Source organism: Manis pentadactyla, chromosome 10 (assembly GCF_030020395.1).
Source record: "Manis pentadactyla isolate mManPen7 chromosome 10, mManPen7.hap1, whole genome shotgun sequence".
In the NCBI taxonomy this organism is placed as follows: domain Eukaryota; kingdom Metazoa; phylum Chordata; class Mammalia; order Pholidota; family Manidae; genus Manis; species Manis pentadactyla.
The window spans coordinates 91,239,372-91,261,555 of NC_080028.1; the positions used below are offsets into that span (position 1 = coordinate 91,239,372).

The 22,184-nt window shown below is 41.0% G+C and overlaps 1 long non-coding RNA gene across 1 annotated transcript; it reads left to right on the plus strand.

Moving 5' to 3' along the window:
- The first annotated feature begins 9,370 nt into the window (after nt 1-9,370).
- LOC118923601 (uncharacterized) lies at nt 9,371-12,676 on the plus strand. Its single transcript, XR_005029249.2, has 3 exons — nt 9,371-9,681; nt 10,087-10,262; nt 12,541-12,676. It is a non-coding gene; the product is annotated as an uncharacterized LOC118923601 (long non-coding RNA).
- The last annotated feature ends 9,508 nt before the right edge of the window (nt 12,677-22,184 follow it).

Genomic DNA, 22,184 nt, shown 5'->3' on the forward strand with positions numbered 1-22,184 from the left:
TGTGAATACACTAAAACCACTGACTTATACACTTTAAATGGGTGAACTGTATGATATTTGAATTATGTATTCATAAAGCTGTTAAAAAAATTCCCAATGCAGAGACCCAGCTAAGCAGTTACAAAGTTAAGGATGAGAGTTCTATTTCAGCTCACCACCTATAAAATATACTGGAAGGAAAATTCCTGCTGTCAGGAGGCAACCCTAGGCACATGGGGCTGCCTGGCCACTCCAACCTGGGAGAAGACAGCCGAGAGCAAGGAAGTAGACTACCAATAACACCAAGCCAGGGGCACCCAACTCCATGAATCAGTGACCCGGGACACACTCCCGTCACTGTCTCATGTGTTGTCAATCTCTGAAGTTTTCAAGATCTAGCAGTGCACGACTCCTGTTGCATTCAGAAATAGAAAGCCTCTGACCTGGTAGCCTTAGGGGTTCCTGAAGTCTCTGAAGGGGTGTTGAATGATGAGGTGGGACTGAGGCATCAGAAATGGAAGAAATGTCCTGGCTACCATCATCTACAGTAGTATTTATACTGTCTAATTTTCTTGTTGCTTTTGCTATAGTTTCTTGGCACAGATAATGAGGGAGGGGCCCAATGACTTCCCACTTGCTTTTATGGTGCCTGGGTTTCTATCTCTGTGAAATAGGGTTTATGGAATCCACAGATTATTTCTCTCTATTCAGCTCTATTGGCCTTAACATTTACCAGAAATTTCTCTCAGACTTCTGACACCACAGGCTTTTTAGAGGAAACAGTGAAAAGAAGATACCAGAGGCTGCTGCCTGATGCCTTTTCATTACATTTCTTAATATCAATATCAATGTTCCAAAGTGTTCTATAATTCTAAAGCAACACTGTTCATTCATATTTGCATTTGGAAAAGGCTTAGAGAACAAATTTGCACACACATTTAACTTTGGCTCTTCAAGATTTGGGATTCAAATTATCTCGGCCTAATTTGATACTAATATAATGCAACCACTTTTATGCTTTATATGTTTCAGAGGGCTTTACAAACATAATCTCGCGAGATGATGTTAGCAGAAAAAGAGCTGGGTCAGGAATTGGGAGTTCTAGCTCCAGCTGTCCCTCCAACCAGAGGTGGGACCTTGGAAGACCCAATTACTCTTCCTGGAGCTCAGTTTTCCAGTTTATAAAGTGGGTGAGTGGACTTGATGGTCTCTGAGATCCTTTTACATCAGATATTTTATGACTCTGTTCACCACTGAGGGTCATTTTGATCTAGCAAAGAGAACTAGATCATTAGTGTCAAAGAAAACAAGCCACAGTTTATGAGTGATGGAAGCTTCCTATTTAATGAAGGCTTTAGTTTTAACTTTTCCTAATAAGTTACACTAGAGCTTTGAGTTTTACTATTATTGCTCCATACTTTGTTTTGAAAGATTGGAATTCCAGGTACTCCTCTAAGGTGTTCGGCTTACAACTACAACTGACATAAGGTCATGGCCAAGCTTTAGTCAGGGCAATGGTTCTCACACTTAAGAGTGTAACAGAATCCCTGGAGGGCTTGTTAAAACACAGATTGCTGGCCTCATTCCCAGAATTTCTGATTCATTAGGCCTGGAGTAGAGCCTGAAGATTTGCATTTCTAATGAGATGATGCAGATGCTATTGGCCCAAGGACCACACTTTGAGAACTATTGAGCTAGAGGTATATTAGTTCAGTGAGATTGCTTTGTTTTACCTCTATTGCCAGAGAAAAGCTAAGCATGTTCCTAAGTAATTAAAGGTAAGGGATTAGTTTATGTTGGACTTTTCTGCCTCCCCTTTTAACTTTCTCTGATTAATTTCTAGCAGTAGCTAAGGCTGCTTAGCCTGGTTATAGAGTTTGCATTCCAGAGGCTGAGGTGAGATGGGTGGGCTTTCTACTCAAAATGGTCAGGAAGTAAGAAGACAGAGAAGTCATAGTAGTTGAATATTAAAAATTGTATCTTCTGCAACCAAGAAAGCAATGGGTGACAAGGAGGGAAAGCAGGAAAAGTCTATATAGCTCTGGTGATTCTAGTTTCCAACACTGTGGCTGATTTACTCACAAAAATTGGTGTACATCTCTTTCTTGAAAACACAGATAAATCATTTTTAGCTTCCCTTGCAGCTATATGTGGTAATTAATTAGTTATTTCTAATGAAATATGAATGGATGTGATTTGTACTAGCTCCAGGCAAAGACATTTTAGAGGAGACTGTGCCTCGTCCTTGCTTTCTTTCTCTTCTTCTATCTTCTGGATGGAAATGCAAGGAACCTGACTCCCTGAGTCACCACGTGGAAGAGAGCTATGTGTTATCAGGAACTCTTGAATTCTTACGTGATTTAGAAATGCATATCTAAGCTAATGTATTTGAGCCATTATAAGCTTTTGGATCTAATTTTTCCTGCATACACATCCTAATCAATAAACATATATTTTATTACTTCTCAATATTAGAGGACCAAACTGTGGGGATGAGGTAAAACAAAACATAGGGTCAGATAAATGCATATCAGATCCAAAAAATGAGATGAGAATTGTACTAACCAGTATCCTCTCTAGGATTAGAGTAAAGAAGGGGATCTCCTGGCACTTAGGAGCTTGTGAGTAGAACCCAAAGAAATGCACCTATTGAGAAACCCCAATTATTTGCTTCTATTTTCAAGATAAGACATATGTACCTCTATGTTTATTGCAGCACTATTTACAATAGCCAAGAAATGGAAGCAACCTAAGTGTCCATCAGTAGATGAATGGAAAAAGATGTGGTATATATACACAGTGGAATATTATTCATCCATAAGAAGAAAAGAAATCCTACCATTTGCAACAACATGGATGGAGCTAGAGGGTATTATGCTCAGTGAAATAAGCCAGGTGGAGAAAGACAAGTACCAAATGATTTCACTCATCTGTGGAGTATAAGAACAAAGAAAAACTGAAGGAACAAAACAGCAGCAGACTCAGAACCCAAGAATGGACTAACAGTTACCAAAGGGAAAGGGACTGGGGAGGATGGGTGGGAAGGGAGGGATAAGGGGGTGGAAAAGAAAGGGGGCATTACCATTAGCAGACATAATGTAGCAGGAAGGCATGGGGAGGGCTGTACAACATAGAAAGACAAGTAGTGATTCTACAGCATCTTACTACGCTGATGGACAGTGACTGTAATGGGGTATGTGGCGGAGACTTGATGATGGGGGGAATCTAGTAACCATAATGTTGCTCATGTAATTGTAGATTAATGATACCAAAATACAAAAAATACAAAAATACAAAAATAAAAAGAATATTGCAAAAAAAAGTTAGCACAGGCTAGTTGGAAAACATGTTGTAGAACAAGGAAAGGAGAGTATCTCTCAGTGTATTCAATGGAGAAATATATCTGGAATATTTACTGCAAGGACAAAAAGAAACTTTAGAAAACTATTTGGTGACAACAATACTTGCAAGAAGACACGACCTTGGCAAAGGAAGGTAATGGAAGACCATAAGGAGGTAATGGAAGAGGTGAAGAGTCTAATGGGATGAGGTTCAGATTTAACAAGCTGAGGCAAAAAGAGAGAAAGAAGAATTAAAGGAAGAAATCAAAGGAAGCTGACATATGCATTGTCTAGATTAAAATCTTCAATGATGTGGAAGGTAAACTTGAGAAGCTCTTTCAGAGTTCAGGGAAAAAGAACTAATACATGAAAGCAGAAGAGTTAGATAGATATAGAGGACATAAATCAAGATAAAATCTAAGAATTGTAGAGATTTCTGAGGAACAAATGGAAAAAAATTGTAAAAATTAAAAGTATATTGAAGTAATCTATATGAATCTGAAGAAAACATCTGAATTTAAAGATTGAAATGGCTTGCTATATTATAGGCAGCACCCACCCACAGCTACTCATATTCTGGAAAGTTAAAAAAAATTCTAAGTATTGAAATAAGCCATGCAAAATTACTCAAATATCCAGGCAGAAAAAAAAAATCAATTTTAACACAAGAGAACAAAAAATCAGATTGGCTTCAGATTTCCACTCCATAATGCTAAATGCTAAAAGATGATAGAATAATGTCTCTAGGGCTTTACAGGAAAATATTTAGATTCATGGACTGAAATTCCATTCATGGTTGAAGGTAGAAGCAAAATATTCTAGGAAACGTAAGGATCTAGGAAATTTACCAACATTTTGTCCTTTGGGAGAAAACATTTTTTTTAAAGACATGGTCCAGTTGATCTAGAACTGAATCAATAATTATGATTTCAAAAAAGTCAGTGCTCTGATACCCGTTGTATAAAAAATGGTCTCTGAGTTTCTGCTCCATCCTCCATATATCTGCTAGCCTGGGCAGCCCATTTGGTTCTCTTTGTATCCTATTCAGGAACCTGGGACAGCTCAGGACAGCCAAACCTCAGTGTCTCCTTACCTGAGTGATGCTCTGCTGCCAAACCCAAATGGTGCAAGGAAGCCTCAGAGGCAAGCAATTTTCAGAGTCCTCAGTGATAAATGTAGCATAGTGTCTCTTCTACAGACTGAATGTTTGGGTTCCCCCAAAATGTATATGTTGAAGCCTAATCCCCAATGTGATGGTATTTAGAGGTGAGGCCTTTGGGAGGTGATGAGGTCATGAAGGTGGAGGTCTCATGAATGGGATTATAAAGGAGACCTTATAGAAGAGACCCAGAGAACCTCCTCACCCCCCTCGCCATGTGAGGGCACAGAGAGGCCATCTGTGAACCAGAAAGTGGGCCCTCAGTAGACATTGAATCTTCCTGAGCCTTGATCTTGGACTTCGCAGTCCCCAGAACTGTGAGAAATGAATGTGAGCTGTTTACAAACCACACAGTCTATGGGATTTTTATAGCAGCCTGAACAGACTCATACGGTCTCCTTTGCTGTCCATATTACCTTTATCCATTTATATAACTGTCCCTTTCAGGCTGAAAATGGGGAAATAAACACACATACATCAGAGGGTGGGATTTCCCCTTTACTCTTTCTATCTGGACCTCTCTTAAATAAAGATATTTAATCTAGATCATAAAAACAGTTGGTTTGGGATGTGTTGGGGAAGGGAAAGTTAAGAGATTTAAACAAACCTTTCTTAAGAAATGCCTGGGATTGTAAGGAATGGTCTAATACCAATTCTACTTTTTAAGTACAGAAGCTGAATTTTATGTTAGTTTTCCTTACTGCTTTTTTTTTTTAACCAAGTAATTCATACTACTGAATTTTATTTTGTTATTTTTACTTTTTTATTGAAGTATAGTTGATATACAATATTATATTGGTTTCAAGTACACAGCATAGTGATTTGATAGCTATCTGCATTATTAAATGCCCATTCCAATTAGTGTAGTTGCTGTCAACACAGAAAGATACTACACTATTATTGACTTTATCATTTATGCATTCTTTTTCTAATAAACTCCCTCTAGATAGATGGGTATTATAGGCTGATTAGGGCTGACTAGGATGAAGGCCATTCATAGAAAGAGGCAAAATGTTACTATGCTCCTCATATATTAGATCATCCTACTTTATATATTTTGTATACTGTGTATGTTATATATAACTACATAAAATTCATCAAGTTATGAACCATAATTATTTCTGGGTTGTAGTAATAGATATTTTTTTCTTTATATTGGCCTGAAATTTTATAGTTTTAAGCTCATCATAATGTACATGCATTGCTTCTGTCATAAAAACACAATAAATATTGCTTGAAAATATTGCAAAAATAAGAAGTGTAGAGACTTATAATAGCCAAACAGACAATATGTAACAAAATTCAAAATGGCAATAATTACTTTTATGATACAAATGCAAGATTTGAAATGTTAGTAAGTCTATATGCTTAAGGGTCAAATTATAATTTTGAAGAAAACGAATGTGTTTACTTTTAAATAAGTACAATGTTCAGGTAGAAAAATCTACTTGTTCATGTTGCCATGACTGTTCATGGTGCTTATCATAACAATATGTGAAATAATAAAAGCAACATATTTGATGTAAATAGGCATTGTTTTGTCGATATGCATAGTTTTCCCTGAAATTGACCTGAGGGTTTTTATTGAGGGTTCTGGCTGGAAAAAGCTAGAATTCTGTTCCAAAGCCTGGCTTTCATCACCTGTTCCTCTCTCTCTTCAAAGGAGAGAGATGGAAAGGATGTTATAAAACAGGAACCACAGCTTGTTGGGAAAGATGAATTACCAAGTGATGAATCAAACCAGGGTCACTGATGGTGCCCTAAATCATAAGACCAGCCTGTCAAGGGAAACCCCACGGGAGATTTAAAACTTGTCACCACCTATCCATCTCATCAGGGCGCATTAGTGGGCTTACGTGCTCGTGTCACAAGTGATATTTTTGGATAAGGGGCTCCTGGGGTTCTTATCACAAACTTCTCTGACTAATAACAAAGGAATCAGTCTCCCTGCCTTTCCCCCCCGGGGCTGTGTTGCTGTCGAGAAGTGCTAGAAATGGATGTTTGCCTTTATGTCATTCCAACTCCATTCTGGCTGCTTAGAATAGCACCCAGCGCTTGGCAGACTTCTCTGCCCTTCTCCTGGAGCTAACAAAAGGTCAAGTTGAGCAGTACATCAAGAGTGCTTTTCCTGAAAACTTCTGGATTATGAAAACAGAAATGACGTTCCATGTGGAGGAGAGTGCTGACATATCATTGAATAATAATCCCACCTCACCAAATCCCCACAAGGAGAGATTGGACTTCTTCAGAACTATTTGGTTCCTTCTTCCTATTTGCTATGGGCGCAGCCTGAGCATGGGTGCCTGGGAAAAACTATGCTCCTGTGACATATTTTAGGATGGGATTTTCTAGAATTGCCTAGTTTTCCTTCCGGCAGTTCCACTGTTTCAGTTCAGTGTCTCTCTTAAATTGGAGTTAGCTGTCCGCCAGTGGCTACTGTTTGCGCCTCTCCTGGCTGCTGGACGTCCTGCTAACTCTCTCCTTCAACTGATTTCCTTAACTCAGGTTGAGCCTGTAGTTGTCAATTACCCCACCATTTGAGCTTGGGCAGACAAGTGACTATAACACCCAGCAAATAAGTTCAAAAGTGATGATGTTAAACAGAGTGTGAATTATTTTCAAAACAAACCAGCTGAATTCAGTCAAGCAACCAAGCTACTAACTGGTTGCTTGTGATCCAGCCATCAGAAAGGTTGATGTCTGTCAAAGCTACCTGCATTACTTTCCATAAACTGATATCCCTATGATCACACCTTTTAATCAGCACATTACTACTTTGCACTCTTTAGTTTTTTCATGCTTGATGCTGTGTTTCATTAGAGAGTTAATTTATTCTAATTAATTTTAAGGCACAATATTCCTGGGTTAAACCTGATTCCACTTAGGGAAAGATCCATTCTTTCAGCATGATAGAATTATATAGGAGCAAGCAATTTCAGTTTTAATGACCTTTTGGGTCCAGAAACTAGAAATACACTTTCGCAGTGAGCTCCTTCTGTTCTTTCTCCTCTTCCTCCTTTTTCTCCTCTTTCTCTTCCTTCTTCCACAATCTCCCTGGGCCCTCAATATGTAACATTATTAATCTAGATTCCAGAGGTAAAGACATTTCCAGGAGTGGGAAAGAACATGAATCACCTCCTTCCCCACCTTTCTGCTGTGATTGTAAATATGTGAACCACAGTTCTAAGAAAACACAATGGGTAGAGAAAAAGAAATATATAGGGAAGGAGGAAAAATACCTGGCCAATTTTTAGCCAGCATCCACAAGGCATCTACCAGACAGGCTAATAACTTTAGACAATGTCTGAGCTCGCTTTCCTAAAAAATATTTTGGGACTCAAAATATTGTAGTGCCTACCTGCCTACATAGAATGTGAAATTCTAAAAAAGAAGACTCAGAAATGCAAAGAAGAGTACTTAGGAAAAGGATTGCTTCTGATTTTGTCAATAAATGTCTCAGGTTATAGAAGTCGTTGATTTAAATAATCTATTACAAGACTTACTTGTGGGCTGTGTTCCCAGGAAACAACTTGCTGGCTGGACTTACTGTTCAATTTTAGTTACTTATCACAATAGACACTTGTTCCACAATTTTATTTCTCTCAAGGCTCGCTTGGGTCTTTATGTCCTCAGGACCCTTAGATAGAGTTGAACTTTGTTAACTCTATTGCACTGGCTTCCTAGACCCAACCCAGTTGGAGAAGAAGTCACACCTCTGACCTCTATCTCACATGCTGGGATCCTACAGTTTGTGAATTCCATCTTTTACCTTCTTGGTCCCAGGTGGTTCAAGCAGAGCATCTTCTTAGCCACTGATGTTTTCCTGAACTGCCCACAGCAGCAGCTGCCATGGATACTCTACACCGTTGACCTCGATATCACCATTTGCTCCATGAGCACTGCAACTGTTTTGTTAGGGTCTCCACATGGTGGCCTGTGTTCTTTTCTTTCCTAACCATTCTCACTTTTCATTCCACTGGGGCCAGCAGGAAAGGGCTTACAGCGCCACCATCCTCTTCGGGATCTCCAGATCTTGCTGCTCCTGCCTCCGTTGCAGGGAAGAAACTCTGGTATTGAGTGAGTGTTCTCATTCCTCATTCCTAGTTAAAGAGACAGAAGGGCAACAAATGCTGGCTGCTGCACAGCCACGTAAAAGATGTGGAGACAGGCGACCAGGCAACCCAGAAGGGCCATTCCTTAGAGCTAGTTTTGGTGAGTATGCAGCTTTTCAATGACTTACTGGTTATTTGCCTGGATCTGAGAAACCCTATTCTCCAGAGGCTGCTGCTCCCAGGGCAATGGTTTATTTCCCTGCACAACATCTGTTTTACATTCCTACTCTCCGTAAATGTGCGTAGTTGGCTATTGGCCTACACTTGCTCCTCCCTCCTCCCCCTGCTCCTTCCCCTCTTCTAGACAGCTTTTCTCCTTGGAAGAACAACAAGATCATTTCTCTCCTGAGCAGGTCTTTCCTTGGAGGAAAATGGTGAACAATACCAAATGTGGTCTTTGGTATGTCTGTTTCCTGTGGCCACACCCAGGATATTGGGCAGAGAAGTGCCTCTGGAATCGCTTCCCATTTTGTGGACACAGTCCTGAATTTCAGCCTTTCCACTAGTGCTTCAAACTACCTTTGCAACGGTGATTGAACTGTTACGGCCAATCTGAGCAGCTTCAGATGTAACTCCTAGAGCACTGAGCTCCAGGGTCTTCCTCTCCTGCTCCCTTACGTCCCCACAATCCCTCTTGCCTTCACTTCTAATTGGAAAAATGGGGGAGGGAGGCATGATTAAAGCAGAGATCCTAAAATAGGTCAAGCTATGTAGGTTCCAAAATAAACACCATTAATGCCAAGTCACTGAACCATCCAGTCCAAGCTGACGGTGCCTTACTTTCCTGCTGATTCTGATTTGGGATTTTAAAGAAACAGTGAAGATTGGTACAAAGGATTTATGAAAGAGCCTCCAAGGAAGGGAAGGCAATTTGGGGGTGAGTTGGGAAGAAGATGAGATAAAAGAAATGAGGAAAGAGGCTCCCATACCAAGGTATAAATGCAAACCGGAATTTGCCCTTTACAATCCAGGTTGCTATTTTTGGTTATTCACGTGAGGTTCAGAGGGGAACTGGAACAGAGAGGAATAAATCGCTCCTTGCCCCAGTGCAGGTCTGAACTTTATGAGGATGGAATAGTAAGCACTCAAGGTAGGATTTTATGCATCAGCACAACTTTGTGTTAAATTGTTCTCAGTGGGTATCTTGCAGGGGAATGTGAATATGAATGGCCCTGTTGTTCTGGAGGTTGAATTGCAATTACCAAGATGTGATAGGAAACTTGGTCTTAACACTGCCCAGTAAAACAGTATTCCTCCACTTATGTATGATACCTATGGTCCATTTAGTTTCATATACACAAAGTAATCTCTTTGATAGTTAAAATCCCATGAGCCACCCAGAAAACAGAAGAAAGAACTCTGTTGCCTAGTAACCAATGGAACATTACAACACTAGATAAATCGAATCAATATTGCTCTAAATATTGAACCCTTAGATGACAAAAAAACCCCCTCAAAGCTACGTCCATAACTCCTCTGCTCTTTCCTTTCCTAGGCTCGGCAGCCGAGAAGGACCATCTTGTGTTTTGACAATCTCCAGAGACCTATAGAGAGGGAGAGGACAGAATGCTGGGTTCCACAGGAGTAGTCATTCCAGAAGGGAGACCCTGAAGCCTGGATCCCTTGGCTTTGGAGCCTCTTGCCCTCCATAGCTGCACTGGCTGGCCTAGGGTGAGGTCATTGCCTGAGCTCCTGACCTCCTGGCCTCTGGTCAGGGCTCATTCAAGTTGAAGAGATGAAGGTCACTCTGCCAACAATTTCTTAAGAAGAGCTGAAGAGGGGGTGCATGTTGTCCTCCTGTTAGCCCCTAACTCACCAAGCCCGAGTGGTGGACTGATTCCTTGCAACCTTCAGCCCTACACTGGGGCTTCTTTTCCCTGAACGTCTCTTTTAGGCTATTTTAACCCAACTCTTGCAAAAGATGTTTGCGCAGGGCCACACACCTTGGTAGAAACCAACCCAGTTTGGGAGAACTTTGACCAGCATCCAGCTGCCTTGGTCTTCCAACCAGTGACTTTTTTCTTCCTGGCAATAATGCTGGGCTGTATTCCTAGAAACAATTTCCTGGCAGAGTACCCTTTCTGAAGAGGCTCCATTAGGTAGTCTTGTACAAAGCTTTCCCTGGGCACCCTAGCTTTAAGCTTCTGATGTAATGCCATTGAAAGCACTCTTTTTTCACTTGTAAGCTAAGAGGGTTGACCTTGGTGGGAATTACTAAGATGTGGAGGAGGGAAACCAACATTAACCCTGCCAGGTGCCAGGTACTGCATCGGTGCTTTAAAAAAACTGGGGCTGCCATGTAAGCTCAGTGATCCCATATGAGATAGGAGCTCTTATTTCCATTTTACAGTTGGGGAAACTGAGGCTTAGCAAGGTTACAGTGACTCATCTCTGAGAGTTGTAGTGTCCTAACAGGTGCTAATTTCAGGCTGCCCTCTGGTCTTTGTGTGGCCACTGAGTGGTCTATGGCTGAGAAATGGGCTCTTCTTACTTCCAGTGGGCCACATGGCACCATTTTGAAAAGAGGGGGTAAAGAGTAGAACTTAAAAGTATCCTGCACAATAATGTGGAGGATGGTCTCCACTGTGCAAGAAAAGAACCTCTTAAATTATGAGACAGGAAAATACATTTGTCTTCCTTCTGGATTTTGGTAGTGCTAGCTCTGATAATTCATGTTTGCCCCTGGGAGGTATGTGTGTGTGTGTAGAGTCCAACATCTACTTCCAGGACAATGCAGGCAGGTCCTGCTTTTCATCAGCCTCCTGACATTCTGTTTTCCATCATATTACCACTCAAGCTTGGGTTAGATTGTTCTCATGGATGTGAGTGAAACTCAGGGGACTGACGTCATTGGAGGAAGAAAGTTAAACTGTCCAATATTTCCCATAGAGCCCAGCAGACTCTCCTCAGGGGTCCTTGTGGGACATTTTTCTTCCTCCACTGATCTCTACCATCAGGGTCCCTTTCTACCAAGCATCTTATTCTCCCATCTCCATGAGGTGCATTTGCATTTACCTTTCGGGAAATCTACCTCCTTATTCGCTAAGAAATCGCTGAATCTCAAGATCCATTACCACTCTTCTCTATCTTACTCAAAACAGTACACTTGTCCAAGTCCGAGTCATTAAATTAATGACGATACCCTGGACAAGGTGGGTGAAGGTGTGTAGCAGGGAAATTCTTGTGTTTCCCAAGTCCCAAGACAGGGTACCTGGCAGAGCTGGGAGCTTCCACATCTTTTCTCTCTCAGCAGACTGTCCTGCTGTCCCAGGGCAGAAAAACTACAGAAGCCCGTCCAGGTCTCAGGCAAGGTCCTGCAGAGCTCTCCACCCAGTGCTCTGTGTGAACATACTCCCTAGACAGGCCTCTGAGTCACTTAATGTCACTGTTGTAATGACTATTTGTTGCCCTGCTCCTACACGTCAGCCACTGTGAGATGCATTACGTGACCTGATCCTGTAATAACATTACCAAGTTAGGCATCATTAGCCACAGAGAAACAAATAGAAGCACAGAGAGATCATGCAGTCTGCCCAAGGACACCCAGCAGATAAGTGGGAGTTGTGATTTGAAACGTTTGGTCTGAAGTTGGTTCCTATGCCTGTTTGGAGGGGGTTATTTTTGCACAGGGCGGTGAGAGGTGCTGGCCGACACCAAGGGCTCTCACAGCACCGGAGGGACCTGAGAGCCGAGAGGTGACTGGCAGATTCTTGTCCTCACCTGGGAAATCAGGAGACCTGGATTTTCATCCCAATTTTATTCAAATTTATTTAAGTGAACTCCTGGGCTGCTTTTGCAGCATCTATAAAATGAAGGAAGGCTCAGTGACCTTCCAATTCTCAGGATCCAGTTCAAACCAATGGTCAGAGTTCATGAATCCAGCCTGCAGAGCTTAGGAACTGGATGCAAACCCCTGCGGAGCTCACATGTCTGTCCTTCCATTCTTCAGCCTGAGCGGATGGAAGACATCAAGTGATCTTCCCAGACACTGCCACTGCCGGGGGACAGCAGAGATGGATGGCCCAGGTCCCCTCCTGCCTGGAGTGGTATCTTTCAGTCCTGTTTCCTTGGGTGTTATTTCTTCACATGTGAATAAAAGTCTCTGTAGGAAAGTATTTCCGCTTTTAAAGAAGTGAATCTATAAAATTAATCAATTGTTTAGTTGCTATGAATGTTTATATTACAAAGACATCTTGAGGAATGCCTTCATTTGTGTTATTGTGTAATTATGATTATTAACAAAGCAAATAATGGAAGGGTAGTTTAACATTAGAGAGAGAGAATCGGCTAAATACAGCCAGCCTACTGACTGGTGGGACATGACCATTTATACCTCCTCACCTTAGAAACATTGAGGTGACATCTGTCTAAGGCAAAGCTCGTTCCCATGTGGAACCTTTTCCTCCCTCCTTCCTTCTTTTGAAAATGCCCGTGCCGATGTCTATCAACATCCTGCCTGCCTAATCCCACTCTTGCTCTTAATCATACATTGCTTTGCATCATCAACCAACCGAACCAGGCATGTTTGTGCCAGTTGTTGCCATTACTAAATTTTTCTTCAGAGCAGCACCCCTGTCTAAGTCCCCCACCCCGTGACTAGTAGGATATTTCACAGGCATTCAATGTATGCTTCCTGACAAATGAACAAAGTCAGTCCCCAGAGAACTAAGCCTCTTTGCAAAACTGTGATCTGCAAACTGCTTGTGGGAGAGCAGGTAATTCCAAAACGGAAGTGTATCCCGCGAACGGATCGTTGTTTGCAATTCAAGCCTTCCCCAGATTAGAATTATTCATTCACGCCCTTTGTCCCATGAGACTTGGAATATTTTCCACTGGAGGCAGGAGAGCATATTTCCCTCCTCAAGGTCTAGCTAATACAAAGAGCACATATGAACCCAGGCCAAACCGGCATGGTCCTTGATTGTTTCTGCTTGTCCTTTTGCAGCGAAGTCTGCACTGATATGTAGCTGCTGCTCCAAAGAGAGGTAGAGACCCCTGGAACTCCGCCAGAACTCTGCAGCCAAGCTAAGCTGACCCACATCCTGAAACTCCGCAGACCTGGGAGCTAGAAAAAGAAATGCTTGCAGCTGTAAGGCAAAGTGTTTTAGGGAAGGTAGTTTAGCTGCATTATTGCAGCAATAGCTGATTAATATATTATGTTTATATAAGGCAAAGTGAATCATATGGGGAAAGAGGCAGGGTGAGGGGGGGGCAGATGAGACAGGTTTGCAGGTTCCCCGGGAAGGGGAGGACGCTGCTGTTTGTCTATCACAGGTCCTGAAGGACCTTGTAGCAAGAATTCTCTGAACTTTCCAGACCCATCACTGTGCCAGACAGGCCATTATACTAAAAAATTTTTTTAAGGCAGGAATTCAATGGTGACCTGTACAGAATGAAAGGGCAAAGCTGAAAGGCAGTAAGAGGATAACCTTTACATCAGGTGAAACTGATGGCCTGATTCCACAGCCCTGAAGGCTGGGACAGCTCAGCAACTTAGAGCGACCTTCATTCTTGTTCACTTGGGTGAAGTGCATGCATTCTAAGAGCCAGGGTCCCTCACTCTGCCCAGGTGCAGGAGGAGACTCAGAACAGTTAAACAAATGCAGGCCTAATATAATTCAACCCCAATGATGATAGACATTTCCAGAGAAATGCCAATAATATTCAAATCAGTATTACAATCATGATTTGGAATTGGTCACATGATGCTTAAACCACTGTAATGGGGTTCTCCGGGGTAGAATGATAGAATTAAAAGAAAATGGAACACTTGAAAAACCACTTGGTATCAGCAATGTTATTCCAGAGGGCTTTGAAGAGTATTGGCCTAAGCTTAGAAAAGTGATAATTATCTGTTACCTAGAAAAAGCAGGTAGGTCACTGCAGAGAGAGCAGTTTAATTTTAGTCCATGTTATTTCAACACAGATTTAAGCCTCCTGTGCAATTAGCTAAAATAACTGAAAGAGAGGAGTGTACAAAGGTCGTGCTCATGTACACTAATTAATGATTCAAATTAAGCAGAATTTATAAACCTTTTGGCAGTGACTTGTCTGACCTGACTTCTCTTTCTGTGATGCTGAGCCCTTCTGTGGAAATGGACAGCCCAGACCACGGTGATGCCTGCCTCTGCCAGGACCAGAGCTGCTTAGCTTCTGAACCAGTACTTGACTAGAGGAGAACGCACCTGGAATGTTAGCTATATTTCTATGTATATTCGTCTTGTCTTCCAAAAATTTCTGAGGGCAAGCCCTGAGCCTTAAACCAGTCTGTTTTCATTCTGTGTCACTGTGCTGAGCATAGCATGGTGTCTTGAACACTGGAGTGCCGTAAATATATTTTTACTGGGATGGTTTTAGTTGGTCTTCTTCACCCATGATTCCTTTGTGGCTAGCCATCTTTACTCTAGGCACATGTGACACAACTCTGGTCAGTGGGTTGTAAACAGAAGCCACTGGGTGGGACTTTAGGGAAGTGTTTTTCAAAAACTGGCATGCCACTTTAGCTTTTTCTTCCTCCTGCCTGACACGCACTTGTGAGCCTTAAAATGGCAGAAGCCATCTTGCAACCACGAGGCAACAAGCATGTGGATGAGGGTCTACGCATTGAACATGGCAGGGCAAAATGATGTTAAGATCTTGCATTCAGTGGTGTGTTGGAAATGGCTCATAACAGTTGGCAAGAGTTGACTTAAATTTTCAGGAAATTTGCAAGCCTGTTGTTCAGCACAGTGATTATTTAACATTGCCTGCTAGATGCTTACAATTAAGTAGATTATGTTAAAACAAAGACAATACCCCAAACTCATTAATTTCCTAATTCTTCTGTTACATTTTACTATTATCTAATGCTGTTTAGGTTATTTACATTTATTATGTGTGTGGTAGAAATACTTTATAATGGTGAGCTGCTAAGTATATTTCTTCATATCTCTGCATCCAGTTATGTCACTTTGGCATCTTAAAATCAAACCATGGTGGAAGTACATACACTATGGGAGCTGGCAAGCATGGTAAATCAGTTTGAACTTCAGAAAGATCATTAAACATTTAACACTTCTTGGTGCATGAGTTACCATATTAGTTTTTGACTACCTTCTCCTAGACATCGGATTAGACATATATCAGATGAGACAAATAAGCCCAAATGTCTTTAAGCCAATTAGTCAAGTTTTTTGGTATTTGCTGCAAAAAAGCAAGTCTAACTTATATAACGATTCAGTCATTTATCGTAACTCTACCAAACACAGGTGGAAAATATTCAGTGTAATGCCATGGAAGTGCAACTGAAGAAAGAAATCCTTCTTGGAACTTAAATCAGGCAAATGGAATTTGCAGAAGAAAATCTTGGCAGCCTGTACTGTTTGAGGCATTACATAAACATCTGATACTTGACTCAATAACTATCAGCACTTGGTGTCAGCACATAAGTGTTGGGTTGGAAAAGTAGATAAATTGATTTTCCATTCCTCTCATTCTAGCGTCTTCCTTTATCACTGATGTAGCTACAGATCCTATTACTAGTGTTACAGTCCATAATGTAAACATGTGATTTCTCTGGTTAAAGAACAATTCTTTTGAAAGTTATACAATGTGATAAACTCTCTCTGAATTATGACCATAAAAATAATAATTCACTCTTTTCTCCAAAGCTATAAAAAATTTCACAAGCTCTATAACCTATAAAATCTCTAACCTTAACCCATGGTTGTATATTTTTCATGTTTTTTATCAGTCAAAATATACTTGGGAACTAAGAATAGGCTGGTATTGGTATACCTAGTTTACATTCGGGGATATTAAGGCTCAGAGGGTTTAAGTAATCTGTTTAATGTAAAAAATAAAAAGTGAAACTAGATTGTGTGAATTGCTATCTTCCTGTTACTTTTTTACTCTCAGTATCACATTTCTGTATTCCAGGATAAATATTGAGTTTAAATGCATGAAAATCATCTTTGTGGTATCAGAAAAGGATGGGTGGATTTTTGGTTTGGCATGACTCTTGAGGCTGTTAAGAAGAGCCAGCGATCAAGTACTTGGGTCTTTGAATGCAAAATAAAATATCGCAAATGGAACTAGATTCTCAATTGGGGATTCTTGGTGGAGTAAAACATATTTTGGTAAAAAGTGAGCAGGCTGATTGCCTCATCCTCCTATGATAAAGTTTCCTTTTAGTTTCTTATATTCTATTTATTCATCTTTTATTGAATTAAAATTTACTGAATGCCTACTATGTGCCAGGCAGTCTTATAGATTCTGGAAAATAATGTTCCTGCTGTCATGGAATGGGTGTTGTGGAGATGTGGAGTAAAGAGGGCGATTATCAAGTTAACAAATAAGAGTGTTGTGCAGAAAATAGAATAAGGTGATGTGTTACAGTGTAGCTATAGCTGGGTTTGGGTAATTCGGTAGAGTCCTTAGAGGTGGTTAGGAGGAGGCCTTTGAATGGCAGTCCTACAAAGATTGATAGAGTATAGGGGCAGAAGGAGTAGCAAGTGCCTAGTCTCTGAGGAAGAAATAAGCTTGGTATGTTTATACAGGAGAAAGAAAGCTAGTGTGGCTGGGTCACAGTCGGGAGCAAGTTGGATTATTCAGGACTAGTTTGTGTGTAACTTTTAGGCCATGGTGAGGATTTTGTGTTTTATTCTAGATGCAGAGGAAAACCACTAAATGTTTTTAGGCAGGGGAGTGACATGAATCCATGTATATTTTTACAAGAATAGTGGCACCAGTGACATAATTAACAGGATTATCTATAATACAAGAAATATTGGTGGCTCAGCTAAGAACAGTCAAGACAGAGGGAAGTTTATGGATTTGAGAACTATTTTTGAGATAGAGTCACAGCAGGAAGTGATGGACTTGATGTAGTGGAGGAGGCATGTGAAGAAGTTGGAAGAATTAGGGGTGATGGTCTGGTTTTTGGCTTGAACAGCTGGAGTACCATTTACTGAGCTGAGGAGACTCAGGAAGGAAAAGGCTTTGAAGGGGCAAATCAAGAGTTGTGTTTTGAGCATGTTATATTAGGGAGCTCTATCACACATCTCATTATATAGAAGGCAAATAGTCACTTAGATATAGAAGTTAGGATTAGTGGAGTTTTTATAAATAATCTTTAAAACCAGTGGTGTAGATAATCTATGGGGAGTAGAGAGAGGGGATAGGCTAGAACTTGGGGTTTCATTACATGGTCCTCAGCCTTACTCAGTCTTCTTCTTTGACTACCTTTCCGATGTCCCAGTAACTTGTCTTTCTCTTCTAGCTCCTTCTTATGGGAGGTCTCCAAGTTACTGCCATCGGCTTCCCTCCCCCATTCTCTACAGTGTATTATTTCTGGATGATCTCATCATTCACCTGGCTTCAACTGACCTATATACTGGTGACTTCCCAGGTCTATGAGCCTGTCCTTATCTCTCTCTCTCTCAACCTTAATTAAATTAAATCCATTCAATCCATATCCATTTATGTCAAGAAGCATTTGTTGGACAACTTCTCCATACCAGGTGCTATGCTACCAGGCTGGTTGGTCATCAAACAGCTGTACAGGATGGTATTACTTTGGTGAACCTAACCCTCCACCTTGGGGGCTTGAAAGCTTAATTCTCTCAGCATGTTAAGAGGGCTGATTTCTCAAGGTGCAAATTGACCCAGCTCACAAGAATCTCATGTATATAAATCAAAATGTCAATTCACTAATTTACAATGAGTAATACAACTTACAAGAGGAGCAGACATTCACATTAGGTTGATCTGCACATTTTCTGTCTTGGAAAACTACACATAAAGTCAAATTATCAGAAGGTTGCATGGATTATAAGAGATCAGAGCAAGGGGCCTTGGTGGCAGATTTGAATGTTTAATATCATAAGGCTTTGATAGTCTGGTGCCTCTATGTCCACAGACAAATCAAACAAATCATGTGTTCCTGCGGACTTCCTACGAAACCAGAAGAATGCCTTGATGGATAATGCCAGGATAAATCTCTCATTTTCCCTTTTATATGCTCTATGATCACATCCTACTTCTGTTTGATACATTTTTTTCTCTGGATAAGTTAATGCAACCAGTTAACTCATCACTAGGTTTTGCTCTTACCTAGGAACCCTTCTATTTCAGTAAGGGTAAAGCACATGTTTTGGATTTATTTCTTTATGTGTTGAAGGTTTTTCTTAGCTCTTAAAGAGCAGATTTATTTTCTTCATTTCAAATTCTGTAGCCTCAAGTTCCTAGAATAATAACTTGCAAAATAAACATCTCACAAAATGTTTGTTGAATGACTGAATGAGTCACCTAGATCAACTTTTGCCTTTATGTAGCTTGGATGATTAGCAAGAAAAATAGATTTTATTTAACATATTTAATTGACCTTAATAAAAACTGAATGGCTGATCAAAGACTTTTATTAGCCCACCAAGAGCAGGGGTCTAGCCATATTGTACTGCTCAGGGCAACTTCATGCCAAGATGGGGTCCAGCTCCATTCTACATACATACTCAAAGAAGGAAAAGATTTTGCTCTGCTTTCTTATCTAGTTACTCAACTTTAGCTCTTCTAAGACTGAGTGGCAGAAATCACTTTTAGTCTGTCATCTATCATTTCTCCCCAGTCCTAATATTCTATTTTTCTGTCTGGATGAATAAAAGATTCAGACTCTCTGCATGGTCAAGGTCAGGTGAGACCCAGGTCAGACCTAGTGGGTGGTCCAATAACTCAGTGTTTTTCTGGAAGTCAGGTTGTATCAACATAATAAGATACTGTGGCCCAATAATTCCACTTCTAGGAATTCACCCTGAGGAAATAAAGAAGGAGTTAAAGATTTATATGCAAGGATACTTAAATAATTATGTCAGAACAGTGCAGAACAAACACTAAACTAAGAAACATCCAACAATGACCGGTTAATATGGCTAATGTAGAGTATTAGCACAGCCATTAAAAATCATGTTTTCAAAGTATGTGTAGAGATATGAGGAAATACTCACTGTACACATGTTATTTTTGTTCCCAAACATCCTTTCCATTCCTTTTTATTGTTGTACTGGGAGCCCTGTTATGTTCTACGTGGTCCCAGTATTCACATGCCTAGAACATACAAATTTTAAAATGTAGTTAGCTCAGCTTCTCAAACACCAAAAGTCCAAGCTTATTATTCCTATAAACTTCCCTATGGTCCCACAAATAGGCTACAGGAAGAGAAACATTAAAGGAAGAATAACACAATGACCGATGAGGAACTATTCTGAGCCAAGGCTCCTTATGGGTGGAGCCCATGGCTGTGTCAGAGGGGGAGCTAGGGATGGATCTCACGAAGTACCACAAAGCAAGTGGAATTAGGTAGGTATTTAGCCTGGCTTTTGGAATTTCAGGCTCAGAATAAGAGAGTCAGTTACTATTCTATAAGTCTTTTACTACAAATAGCCAATGAAGCATGTGAAAAAATCAAGGTATCAGATTCACCTAAAGGTGGAAATTCACATGATATGTTTCTCTCCTATTCATGTCTCAGCATTGGCATCAATGGAGATGAGAGTCAGAGGACAGCAGGAATCCTTAACACATGTGACAACAGCAAGGACACAAGTAGACAGTATCACTGACACTAATTCCACTAGAACATTCTCAGTCCATTAATTTTGGAGGTGGAGACTATTCTTATTGGCTCCAAGAGAGGGCATGTGACAAAAGTTTGGCCAATCAGAGATCATATTCCTGTTGGCTCAGAGATGAGCAGGTGACTGAATGAGATCAAATGTAAGGGACTTTTCTCAGAAGTTGCTGCGAAGCTGGGAAGACAAATCACAGAGCTGTTAACCATTTTGCCAAAATGAGAAGAAAGCCAAGCAGAAACAGAGAAAGTGTTGGGAAACAGAGCAGAAGTGGAGAAGGTCAGGCCTTAGGGGACATAGTTTGGATCTCTGGATTCCCCCATGTCTGACCCATGCTTATCCCTGTTCAGCTCTGTGAGCCAATAAATACCTATTTCTGCTTAAGACACTTGGTGTTGTATTTTCTGTCACACCCAGAAGAGTACTAATTGATAGGCTGCTTATGAAAATGAGTTGATGAAAATAGCAGGAAAAAGTCATAAATTGCAAATTACTGTGTGTGTAAAGAAATGGACTGAAATGTTAATGATGATTACCTCTGAATTGTGGGTTTGCAAGTGTGCGTTTTTTTTTAAATTTTATTTTCAGTGCTGTCTGGAATATATCAGATTTTCCAAAAAGCTCATATATTAATATTAATGATAATAATAAGGAAACAAAAAGACCTCCAGGTCTGTAGGTTTTCCTTCCTCAATGGCCAGGCAGAAGGCCTATGGCTGCCTTTATAATGTCAACACACATTTCACATTTTCCCAACCCAATTTCAGATGAAGATCAGTAAGCCTGACTTGTAGGTTAACTTCATGTTTGGTTAGATACTAGAAAAGAAACTGTACTGACTAACATTTAAAGACTAACTTAAATTCTTGACTCAGTCTCAAAAAAGATAGTCAAAAGGCTGGTCAAAAGACCCAATGACAGAACTGAACACTAATCCCAAGGAAGGAATTCAGTGGCTGCTGATAGAAAGAAATTGTTGGGAAGCCTAAACAACAGAAAGATCTGCAACAAGCCCTCCTACATAGTCTAAGCGTCTCATGTGTTTTGTATGGCACATTTGCCCCCCAGGCTTTGAGGAGAGGAGAAGGGGGAAATGGGTAAAGAGATGGGGCAGGAAGGAAGCACAGGAGAAACCCCCTTGGGGGCCATGGCCGGTGCTGAGGAAAGCACCACCTCCTTCCTCACCCTGCAGTGCCCACTGAGGACTTCATGGTCCATAATAGGCAATGAAGTGAATTAAGAGCTTGAGTTTTTAAAAGGGGCTGCAAAACTTGACAGCAGGGACTATGGTAACATTTATAGGTCTCCACCAAAAGGAAGTTAAATAAATCTCCTGCCTGCAGACACAAAATAATCACCTGCCACCTTTATGTGGTCAGGAGGGAATTGCCTGCCCCAGAGGCCCATCCCCTGCCAGCAACTCTCACACAGGCTGAGGCCACAGGGATGCAGTGTGCTCATTCTTCGAGGGTCAGCTCTCCCTATACCTCTTTGCCCACAAGAACTAATTGCCCTTGTGGACCGAGCCCATATTTTGAGCACATTTCTAGTTATCAGAATACAGCCAGACTCCCGCTTATTGTAATTCCACGAATGTAAGCCTACTATCTTCCTATCTCCGCAAGGGCAAACTTTGTCTTGCTCTTCTTTTGAATTTCCTCCATTTCACCCCCTCCATGACCCCTTAATAAATACAGATTTGATTGTGAATTTTCATAGCTGACTCTTTCCACATTATCCTCCCAACTGAAGAAATCTCCTCACTGCAGAGGTCCAGGAAGAGTGCACTTCTCCAGCTAGTAGCTCAAAAGGGGTTCTTGGCCCTGCACCCTTCCATAGCCCACACTTCTGGGGACCCTGGGGTCTTCGGCTGCCCCAGGGCTGGTAATGTGTCCTCCATGTACAGCAGTCCCTTCTTATTTACAGTTTCAGTTTTTGTGGTTTCAGTTACCCAAGGTCAACTGTGGTCTGGAAGCAGATGACCCACCTT